The following is an 8,503-nucleotide window of genomic DNA, read 5'->3' as shown; positions in this document are numbered from 1 at the left end:
TCTGAGGGTGCCGATCAACAGCAGCTGAACATGAGCCAACAGTGTGTCCAGGTGACCAAGAAGACTGGTGGCATCCTGGCTATCAGCAATAGTGTGGCCAGCAGGACTAGGGCAGTGATTGTCCCCCTCTACTCAGCACTGATGAGGCCACACCACAAATCCTATGTTCAGTTCTGGGCCCCTTGCTACAAGAAAGACATTGAGATGCTGAAGTTTGTCCAGAGAAGGGCAACAAAGCTGATGAAGGGTCTGGAGCACAACTCTTATGAGGATCAGCTGAGGGAGCTGGGATTGTTCTGACTAGAGGAAAGAAGGCTCAGGGAAGATTTTGTTGCACTCTACAACTACTTGAAAGGAGATTGTAGACAGGTGGAGATCGGTCTCTTCTCCCAGGCAACAAGTGATAGGACAAGAGAAAATAGCCTGAAGTTCTTCCAGGGGAGGTTTAGACTGAATATTAGGCAAGATGTTTTCACTGAAAGGGTGGTCAAGCATTGGAACAGGCTGCCCAAGTTAGTGGTTGAATCATCATCCACAGAAGTGTTCAAAAGATGTGTAGATATTTCATTTAGGGACATGGTTTAGTGGTGGACTTGGCAGTATTAGGTCAAAGGTTGGACTTGATGATTTTAGTGGTCTTTTCCAACCTTAATAATTCTATAATTCTATGATTCTAATAGTTTCTTCCTAATATCTTATCTAAACCTTTCCTCTTTCAGTGTAAAGCCATTACCCCTTGTCCTTGTAAAAAAAAATCCCACTCCAGCTTTCTTTCAGGCTTTAAGTACTGAATAGCTGCTCTAAGGTCTCCGTGGAGCCTTCTCTTCTCCAGGCTGAACAAACCTGTCTTCATAGGAGAGGTGCTGTAGCCCTCTGATCATCTTTGTGACCCTCCTCTGGACTTGCACCAACAGGTCAATATCACCCTTGTGTTGGGGAACTGCAGACCTGGATGCAGTACTCCAGTTGGGGTCTCAGGAGAGAGTAGCAGAGGGGCAGAATCACCTACCACACTGCTGGCCACACCCCTTTTGATGCAGTTGGTTTTCTGGGATTCAAGCACATGTTGCTGGGTCATGTTGAGTTTCTCGTTGGCCAGTCCCCACAGACCTTCTTCTCAGGGCTGCTCTCAATCCATTCTCTGCCCAGTCTGTATTTGTGATCAGGACTGCCCCAACAAGATGTAGGATCTTGCACATGGCCTTATAGAACTTCATGGGTTTTGCACAATCCCTTGGGTTGGCATCCCTTCCCTCCAGTGTGTCAACCACACCACACAGTTTGGTGTAGTTGGCAAACTCAGTGTGTATGTGCTCAATACCACTGTTCATGTCTCCAACAAAGATGTTAAACAGTGTTGATCTCATATCAACCCCTGAAGAACTCCACTCATCACTGGTCTCTACTTGCACATGGATCCATTGACCACAACTCTTTAAGTGTGACCATCCAGCCAATTCCTTATCCACTGAGTGGTCCATCCATCAAATTCATGTCTCTCCAGGTTAGAGACAATGATATTGTGTGGGACAGTGTCAAATGCTTTGCAGAAATGCAGGTGGATTGCTCTTCCATCATCCACCAATACTGTAACTCCTTCATAGACGGCCATCAAATTTGTCAGGCACAATTTGTCCTTTGTGCCATGTTGGCTGTCACCAATTACCTCCTTCAGACAAACTTCAGAACTTTTCATAATTTCTAAATAAAACCTAGACTTTTTCCAAGTATTTTGTCTTAGAGTCCAAGCTTGAGAGTTCAATAATCAGCTGGAGTGGAAACAGAGGATTAGAAATTTTAATATTTACAAAGGGACAAAATTTATGACAAATATTAGATAAAAAAATCTGTTTAAAGGCAAGCCAGTACTGCTACATATACTTTATTTAGCTTATCTGCAGTATATGTCTTATGAATGGGAACTTGAGCTGTCCATATAGAATCTGAATCAGCATTTTAAGTGATAGATTTTAAGATTGTCTTATTCCTAAATTTCATGGTTATCTCAACCCTTTATGCCCCCACCAATGGGATAGAGGGGAGAAACAAGAAAGAAAAGAAAATAGAACTCGTGGATTCAGATAAGAACAGTTTAATAATTTTAAAAAAGTAAAAGACAACAATAATAACAATAAAACTGTTACTACTAATAATAACTGTAATTAAAAAAAAAAAAAGAGAGAGTTAGGTAAAACCCAAGAAAGACAAGTGATGCACAATACAATTGCTCACCACACACTGACTGATGCCCAGCCTGGCCCTACGCCATGATCAGCCCTCCCTTTCAGGTAACCCACCCCAGCATTACACTCCAGTGGATGGAATATGCCTTTGGACAGTTTGGGTCAGCTGTTCCAGCTATGCTCCCTCCTGGTGTTTTGTGCAGCTCCTTACTGGCGGAGCATGAAACACTGAAAAGTCCTTGACATAGGGTAAGCACTTAGCAACAACCAAAACATCATTGTTGTATGAATATTATTCTTGTACTAAATTCCAAAACACAGCACTGTACCAGCCACAATGAAGAAAACAAACTGTATGCCAGCTAAAATCGGGACACCAAAGTATTAAACTATGTGTTCTATCCATATTTACACTTCCTTTTCAGCGATGTGAAACTAATTGGCCACTGCAGTCATTTCCACAGTTATCTTTTATGTAATGTCTGTCCTTGTCCAGAAAACCAGCTCTGCTCCAGCTTTGCTCTAATTGTCTTCTAAGGGAATTTCCTCTTCCTCTACTCCATCTGACTGGCACAGCCAAGAAGTATGGCTATGGCTCCCATGACTCTTGAAGAAAATGGGAGAATCTCTGTCCAGTTTTATATTAGCATCGTGTTGTTCAGTTGGGATAAAAAAATATTTAACAATTCATGGTATTACTTTAGTAAGTATGAAAGCAAAAATGAATTCTTTTGACTGAAAGATCACATTTTACCTCCAGTTGAAAGACAATATTTTGGAAGTCAGACAAATATAAAGTTACTGAATATGTCTTTCTCTAATCTTGGTGTTTCATAAAATTGTGTATTAACATAGTACGTGAGTGCTATGTATACATATCCAGACACAGTGCCTTTGTTTTTTCACCATGCCTCCCTGGACTTTTGGAGGTAAGTGAAAAACTTTGGGGTTAGTGAAAAAAAAAGTTAGGAGCAGAGGATATTATTCCCAAGGTAAATGTAATTTAGAAGGGCGTAATTTTTTTACAAGAGGTTTATGAATAATTTCTTGAAGACTTTAGGTTTGTTTATTCTACTCTGATGGATTGTTCTACTGAGAAGATTCTCCTACTCTTCTGCTTTATATTTCCATAGTTAAATAGAAATAGAGTGGTTATAATTCCTAGTTATAATTCCTAGATCCTATTTTGCCTTTTGAGTCAAATGACAATTGATGTGTTTCTTGCTTTCACTATTAGGTCGAAATTTTGTAAACTAGAAGCTGACAAAGCAGACTGTAGAGAGTGGCCTTAGCAGAGGAGGATATAGGTGATAGCACAATGCTGATAGCAGAATGCTGATGAAACTTGTTTCTCTCTTTGTCATCAGTTTTAGGTGCAGTAAGCTTGAAAATTTAAGTTAATGAAGGAAACAGTAGTCATATTTTTATACGAGAACAGTGCTTCCTATTGAAATAGATATGAAGTAATTTTTATAAAATTATTTGATTGCTTAGGCTAACTACTTTTAATAGTCATTAACAGCAATTAACATGTTAATATTTTTTATATTTTTCAAATTGAAGAAAACTGTTAGACAGAAAAGTTAACTATGATATAAACACAGGTTAATTTTAATTAAAGAAACCACCTAGATTATTCTCAAAACATTTCTTGAAAGGAAGATTGATGCAGAAGAATTTTGCTATGATTTGTTTAAATATGTATATACTTAATATTTTCCAATAAGTAAGTTCAAGGAACTTCCAAAAGTTCTCTAAATACTCTTCTACTGATTACTGTGGTTGTTAAGTTGCATCCTTAAGAGACTTCCCTTCTGTACAACTTTCTGCAAACTTTGGATAAATGTCTGCAGAACTCCCTCATACAATAGATGGCACTGCGAATCTCGCAAGCAGCCTGAACCCTAGGAAAGGCAGTCTGAGTTCTGGACTCTCAGGCTGGACTTCCATCCTTTCTTGTTTGCAAAGGACAAGTGCCAACCTGTACCTTGTCATCCACTTATTGACAGTTTAGGTCTCTTTTTAGTGAGAGAGGAATAGCAGAAATCTCTGGCTTCTCCATAAACTCCTCCAGCATGTTTGACTCTGCAACAACTGAAAGGGTCAGGCAATTTGAACTAGGAATCAGAGAGAAAATTGAGAATAGGTGCTACATTAATGCTGAATTAAGGGAATTAAGGAAATTAATGCATAAAATCATGTAGCTCCTGAAATATAAACGCTTCTTACATTCTTGCTGGTGTTGCTAAGCTAGTGAACAAGTGTTAAAAATTGACTCTTTCAGCATGTATTTAAATGGTTGAAGGATTTTGCAATTCTAACTGCCCCAAGTTATCAGCTTTGTGCAGGCACCTGCCCTGCACATGTGTAACTCAGTTTACAAATATGTGATTGCTTGTATAACTACAGCTAATAAAATATACCTCCTACATTCATTATCATAGGTCCTGCTTCTCTAGTTACTTCACTAACTTCCTAAAATCTAAATTTATTTTCAAATCTAATTTTAAAATGTTGATTTTTGTTGTTTGTTTGGTTTTTTTCCCTGAACATATTTTTGTCTTTGCTGGCTTTTTATGTCAGTGCTTTTGTTGTTGTTGATGTTTTTTACTTGAGCTTTGTCAGGGAACAGACAAAATATTTCTTGGACAGATAAGTTTATTGACTTCTTATAAGTGGATCATGAACATACAGCAGTTATGCAAACATATCTAAAAAACCCCTTTGGAAATTCTGCTTTGGAAGAAAATCATAGCAAAAAAAAAAGTTTAAGATCTTTAAAAGAAGCATATTTTGTGGCATTGCTGTTGTTTGACAAGGCAGAGTATATTACCTGGTATGTGTTGTTGATCGTTGTTTACGAGGGACTCTTTCTATCTCCAAAAGCAGATATACTATTTTAATGACAGTTTTTAATACCTGCTGTTAGTTGCTATATTTGGAGAGATAATTCCATGGTGTAGAGTAAGTACAGAAGTGAGTTTACAGTGGTAACCTTCTCATTGTTTTGAATAGTGATAATTTATAATGAAATATTTCTATACAGTGTCTGTTGATACCACTAAGGCACCTCTAAGATTTATATTTTTTTTCAGAGTTATTTTACAGTCCCTGAAAATACAGTTTTGGGAGGGTCATAATGTTACCATGTAAGACTCCACTAAGGAAAAGAATTTATGAAAGGGTATAGATGCCATGAGCTGTCTGAGAGCCACTCTAGGAGCTCTGTTGTGCTGTTAATACCAACATTAGAATTGGTCAGAGATTATTTCATGTAATTTTCTTACATTTTATCAATGTTTCCTACATGCCAAAGCAGACGTCACGTTTTAAGCATAAAACAATCTTGCAGCAAATCAAGGAAGCTTCATAAACATGCAATCTTCTGCTATCTGGTGAACAGAAGGTTAAAAGTTCTAATGTATGGAAGCATTGTCAAATTACTGATAATTTTTGGTTTTGTAATTTATTTTTAATAAGCAAAGTCATCACTGCATTTCTTTTCCCAAGAAATCATTTGTGTCTATGGAACTGCGAAATTTTCTGGCCACCTAAAAGAAAGGAAATAACCTTAGCCACTGGAAATCACCTGCCTCTTCAATATGTAGATAGCTTTTCCATTTTCTCAAACATGTTTAACTTGCTTCTCAGGAGATTTAATAAATACTGCAGTGCTTATCATTTCAAAGCTACTTTTCTTTAAGGCTTCCTGAATTTGTGTCACTTAGCTTTCTGATCATTCAGCCAAGCTGTTTTATTTGACTTCCCTCTAAGTGACTCATGCTCGGAAAAACAGTTTGTACTTGTACAGTTCAAGACCTGGTAAATATTCAGTGCTTGTTCTGTGAGAAACACAAGATGCTCCTACTGGCTGGCTGAGGACAACAGCCTGCCCTTTCAGTCACAGCTGACCAAAACTAAAGATCTGAGGAAATATCTTGAGGAAAACTGAGTCAAACGATTTAACTCAGTTAAATCTTGGCCTTGCCCAATTCTCTGGAGTGAAGCCCGTGGACTTTTTTTTTCAGATGGACTTTGAAGTCACAGAGGCCTAATGGGACATTGATCTCCTGTGAGTTAGTTGGCTTTCTGCCTGGATGTTAACTCTATGGATCCAACCCTTCCAGAAGCTAAGGGAATATTTCACAAGCCACCTGGATCTGTAGATGTTGTCAAACCAACCTCCTTGCAGGATGCAGTAGCGCAGACCAAATTGTGATTCTTACCCTTCTTGCTGTGGAAACTCAGCCAAACCAACTCTATGAGTCTCAATTTTACCATTTATTTTGTTCCTAATAAGCATAATATGTACCTACCTACATCAGTTCAATGAGAATACTTTAGCTAATGTTTATACAGATTTTGGAAACGTAAAATATTCTCTAAATATACTTTCTACGGGTATATATTATCTAAATAATATATTCATTATTACAGCCATCTGAATTGCTCATTATGAGCTGTATTCTGGCTATTTTGATCTCTTAACTCTTTCTCTGGACAGATAAATGATTTGCTGCTGGTATATATATTTACATTGTTTTCCACATGAGCTTCTTAGAATATCTGGGCACAAGTCAAAATTAAGACAGAAATGTTCTATATTTTTTATTTTATTTTATTTAGTCCATTCCAAAACCAGATCATTCTATTGGAAGTGAGTTTCTAATAATTAGTTATGTTGTTAGGAAAAATCGAATGATCTTTCAATAACATATTCAGTGCCATAATATGAGTGATCATGAGTCAGAAATTCAGTACAAAAAAATCTTTTTCCTTGAAACAGAATGCATGAAGGAAGGGTGACCCTCAGGAAGCTCGATTATATTCCAGAAATTCAGAAAGTTTGATGAATCACAGAATAGTAAAGGTTAGAAGAGACATTCAAGATCATCTAGTCCAACTGTTAATCCATCACCACCATAATCACCCCTAAAACATATCTCCAAGAACCACATTCAGATGTCTCCTAAACACTTCCAGAGATGGTAAATCCACCACCTCCCTGGGCAACTCATTCCTATACCTGACCACTCTTGCAGTGAAAATATTTTTTCTAATATCTAATCTGAGCCTCCTCTGATGCAACTTAAGGCCAGTTCCCTCATCCGTTCCTCACAGGACATGTTTCCTAGAGTCTTCATCAGCTTTGTTGCCCTTCTCTGGACACCCTCAAGCACCTCAGTGTCATTTTTGACATGATAGGCCCAAAACCAGTGCCAAGTCCAGGGAAACAATCACTGCCCTAGTCCTGCTGGCCACACTATTCCTGGTACAAGCCAGGATGCCGTTGACCTTCTTGGCCACCTGGACACACTACTGGCTCCTGTTCAGCTGCTTTTGATCAGCAACTCCAGGTCCTTTTCCACTGGGCAGCTTTCCAGCCCCTCTGCCCCAGCCTGTAACACTGCCTGGGGTTGTTGTGACTGAAGTGCAGGACCCAGCTCTTCCCCTTGTTGAATCTCATTCAGTTATCCTTGGCCCATCGATCCAGCCTGTCCAGCTCCCTCTTTAGTGTCTTCACAGGATTACAGAATCTTCCAAGTTGGAAGGGACCCACAAGGGTCATCAAATCCAACTCTTAAGTGAATGGCCTGTACAGAGACTGAACCCACAAACCTTGGTGTTATTAGCACCATGCTCTAACCAACTGAGCTAAGCCTTCCTACCCTCCAGCAGATCAACACTACCACTTAACTTGGTATCATCTGTGAACTTTCTGAGGATGCACTCATCCAGAGTTCAATAAAGATGTTAAACAGGACAAACCCCAAGACCACTAGATAAGGACAAGTCCTGAAGACCACTACTGACCGGCTACCAGACGGATTTAGTTCCATTCACCACCACTCTCTGGGCCCAGACATCCAGCCAGTTTTTAACCCAGAAAACCACCTGTCCAAGCCATGAGCAGCCAACTTCTTCAGGAGAATGTGTTGGGAGACAGTGTCAAAGACTTTAGTGAAGTCTGTGTAGACAACATCCACAGCTTTTCCCTCATCCACTAAGCAGGTCACCTTGTCATAGACGGAGATTATGTTGGTGAAACAGGACCTACCTTTCATAAACCTTCATTGGCTGGGCCTGGTATTTTCTTGTGTCACCTTTTGTTCAAATTTTCTTTTTAATTGGTTAAATCTTTGTGATTTTTTCCTTATACTCTCCTGCAAACACACATATTCATGTACAAGAAGGTTTTCAGTTTTCTGTAATAAAATCCTTATTGTCTATAAGGATTTGAGCAAATAGTATTACATGAGCATACATTTTTTGCAAACATAGAGACTCAGTCATAAATCTTAGTTCCTTTATGAAACTGG

At 38.8% G+C, this 8,503-nt stretch overlaps 1 protein-coding gene across 4 annotated transcripts in view; it reads left to right on the top strand.

Annotated features, from left to right (window-relative positions):
• The window catches only part of CSMD1 (CUB and Sushi multiple domains 1), a 1,127,710-nt gene that overhangs the window by 126,510 nt on the left and 992,697 nt on the right, over window positions 1-8,503 (top strand). The window lies entirely within an intron of this gene.

This window comes from Neopelma chrysocephalum, unplaced genomic scaffold, assembly GCF_003984885.1.
Source record: "Neopelma chrysocephalum unplaced genomic scaffold, ASM398488v2 Primary Assembly neopelma1_80b, whole genome shotgun sequence".
In the NCBI taxonomy this organism is placed as follows: Eukaryota; Metazoa; Chordata; class Aves; order Passeriformes; family Pipridae; genus Neopelma; species Neopelma chrysocephalum.
Note: the sequence above shows the minus strand (reverse complement) of the source record. Positions and strands in the feature narration are given on the sequence as shown.